Source organism: Cetorhinus maximus, chromosome 15 (assembly GCF_964194155.1).
Source record: "Cetorhinus maximus chromosome 15, sCetMax3.hap1.1, whole genome shotgun sequence".
NCBI classification, from domain to species: Eukaryota; Metazoa; Chordata; class Chondrichthyes; order Lamniformes; family Cetorhinidae; genus Cetorhinus; species Cetorhinus maximus.
The window spans coordinates 56943515-56946033 of record NC_135893.1 but is presented as its reverse complement, the minus strand read 5'-3'; the positions used below and the strand labels follow the sequence as shown (position 1 = coordinate 56946033).

The 2519-nt window shown below is 45.4% G+C and overlaps 1 non-coding gene across 1 annotated transcript; it reads right to left on the bottom strand.

Annotated features, from left to right (window-relative positions):
* Positions 1-492: 492 nt before the first annotated feature.
* trnav-aac (transfer RNA valine (anticodon AAC)) lies at positions 493-565 on the bottom strand. Its single transcript has one exon. It is a non-coding gene; the product is annotated as a tRNA-Val (tRNA).
* Between the last annotated feature and the right edge of the window lie 1954 nt (positions 566-2519).

Sequence of the window (2519 nt, the reverse complement as noted above, 5' to 3'; positions counted from 1 at the left end):
AGCCCCCTGTGCCAACCATGCTCACCTCCCCATGACCCTTTGCCTAATCCCCTCCATGTCAATTCACCGAGTATGCTTTGACAGGTCTTTGACAGCTTTGATAGTTCTTTGATAGCATTGACAGCTTTGACATTTCTTTCACAGCTTTGAAAGTTCAAAGTGCTTTGGCAGCTTTGACAGTTCTTTGACAACCTTGGCAATTCTTTGACAGTTCTTTGATAACTTGACTGTTCGTTGACAGTTCCAATGAGTTTATGCATTTGCACAATCATGTTTGCTTTTGACAATCCCAAAGGGCACCTTACTTCTCCCAAGGGATGCCCACCTATCCCAAAGGATGCCTTACCCATCCCAAAGGGTGTCTTACCTCTCCCAAAGGTGTGCCAGGACCATATCTTTAGCTAAAAACAAAAAACTACTGCGGATGCTGGAAATCCATAACAATAACAGAATTACCTGGAAAAACTCAGCAGGTCGGGCAGCATCGGGTAATGTTTCTGCCCGGTTTTGAACCGTGGACCTTTCGCGTGTTAGGTGAACGTGATAACCACTACACTACAGAAACTGCCGTAATCATATTTCACCCCTCTCCTAATTTTACTCAATTCTGTTGAAGGGTCGTGAGGATTCTAAACGTCAACTCTTTTCTTCTCCGCCGATGCTGCCAGACCTGCTGAGTTTTTCCAGGTGATTCTGTTTTTGTTTTCCATATCTTTAAAGGTACCTTACCTCTCCAAAGGGGTATCCTGCTTACCCAAATGAATTTGGACTAGCTCTTACCTGGTCTAATCTGCACACTTGGGTTTCACGCTCCTGGCCTACCAAAATCCCACTTTGGTGGAGGCAGCTGGTGATTTAAATGGCCAGCTGCCTCTGTAAACTGTGCATGCATGAATCCTGGCCAAACTTCAGTCCCGCACCTGTGAAAAGAGGAAGTACCGTGTTCGGGGGTGGGACTTTGGATTTCCGGGCTCGTCCACCATTTTCGCCATGACAGAGAGCCTCTCCGCCATGGCGAAAATCTGGGCCTGCATGTCTGTGTGTCTGTCTCTGTCTGTGTTTGTTTGTGTGCGTCTGCTTGTGTCTGCACATATGTGCGTATCTGTGTGTGTTGCATAAATTTGGCTTATATCTCCTTGAGTATAGAAAGTTAAGGGATGATCTGCTCAAGGCGTTTAAAATGTTAAAATAATTCAACAGTGTAGATGATTGAGTGTGTATGTGTCTCCTTCTGTTACATTCTCTCCTTGTCTTTTTTTCTGTCTATCTTTGACTGTCTCTGTTTCTATTTTCTGTCCCTCTCTGTCTATGCAGCTTTCTCGTTCTTCCTGTCTTTCTCTCACTCTCTTTCTCTGTCAGCATCTCTTTTCCTGCATCTTTTGTTCTCCCACTTTGAGAGTTTCTCCTTGCCTCTCTCTCTCCCTCTCTATCCCTGCCTCTCTCTGTCTCTCTCTCCACCTGTCTCTGTTCCTCTTCCTCTCTCTCTGTTCCTGCCTTTCCCTGTCTCTCTCCCTCTCTCTCTGTCCCTGCTTTGTTCCGTCTCTCTCGCTTTCTGCCCCTGTCTCTCTCTCCCTCTTTTCTACACATGTCAATGTCTCTGTCCCTATCTTTCTCTGCCCCTGTCTCCCTGCATATATGGCATGATCCTTTTGTGTGTGTTCACTGAAAGGGCCTGTGAGATGACTGTCCAGCCCTACAGTGCAGTGCTATCTATTACGTGACACACAGTGATTGTGATTTGCAGCTTGTTGACTGGGGAGCACATGATGTGAAGGCAGCATTGCGATCAATCCATATCCAATAGAAGGTCACCCTCTGTGTCTCTCATTCTTTGTTTGCTTAGAATAATGGTTTTGCCACTGAGAGGTGTCAATAATTGCTGGGAGTCCTGATGTATGTTAATCACTGCTCTGTCACAGCCTTCACACATCCATTCAGACTTAATTAAACCTGCCAATAGCTGTGATTCTGTTAGCTCTGCACTAACTTAGGTGAAAACCAGGCTGAATCCAAATTCAGCTACTCTGTACAATGCCAGCAACTTTGAGAAAACAAGTTAAGATCTGCACTGTCTCAGTGTTTCAGGACCACCTGCAGTGTCAGGTGTGGCTCAGTGAATAGGCACATTTATCCCTGAGTCAGAAGGTTATTGGTTCAACTTCCACTCTAAAGACTTGACCACAGAAGTTCAGGCTAACCCCTCCCAGTGCAATGCAGAGGGAGAGTGGTACTGTTGTAGATGCTGTCTTTTGGATGATAGAATAATAGAATGGTGACAGCACAGAGGGTGGCCATTCAGCCCATTTGCACTCATACCAGCTCTCTGCAAGAACATTTCAGCTAGACCCACTCCTCTTGCCCTTTCCCTCTAGCCCTGCAAATTTTTATCTTCAGATAGTTATCCAATTCTCTTTTGAAAGCCACAATTTGCCACACTCTCAGGCCATGCATTCCAGATCCTAACCACTTGGTAAATACGAACATACAAATTAGCACAAATTACAAATTAGGAGCAGGAG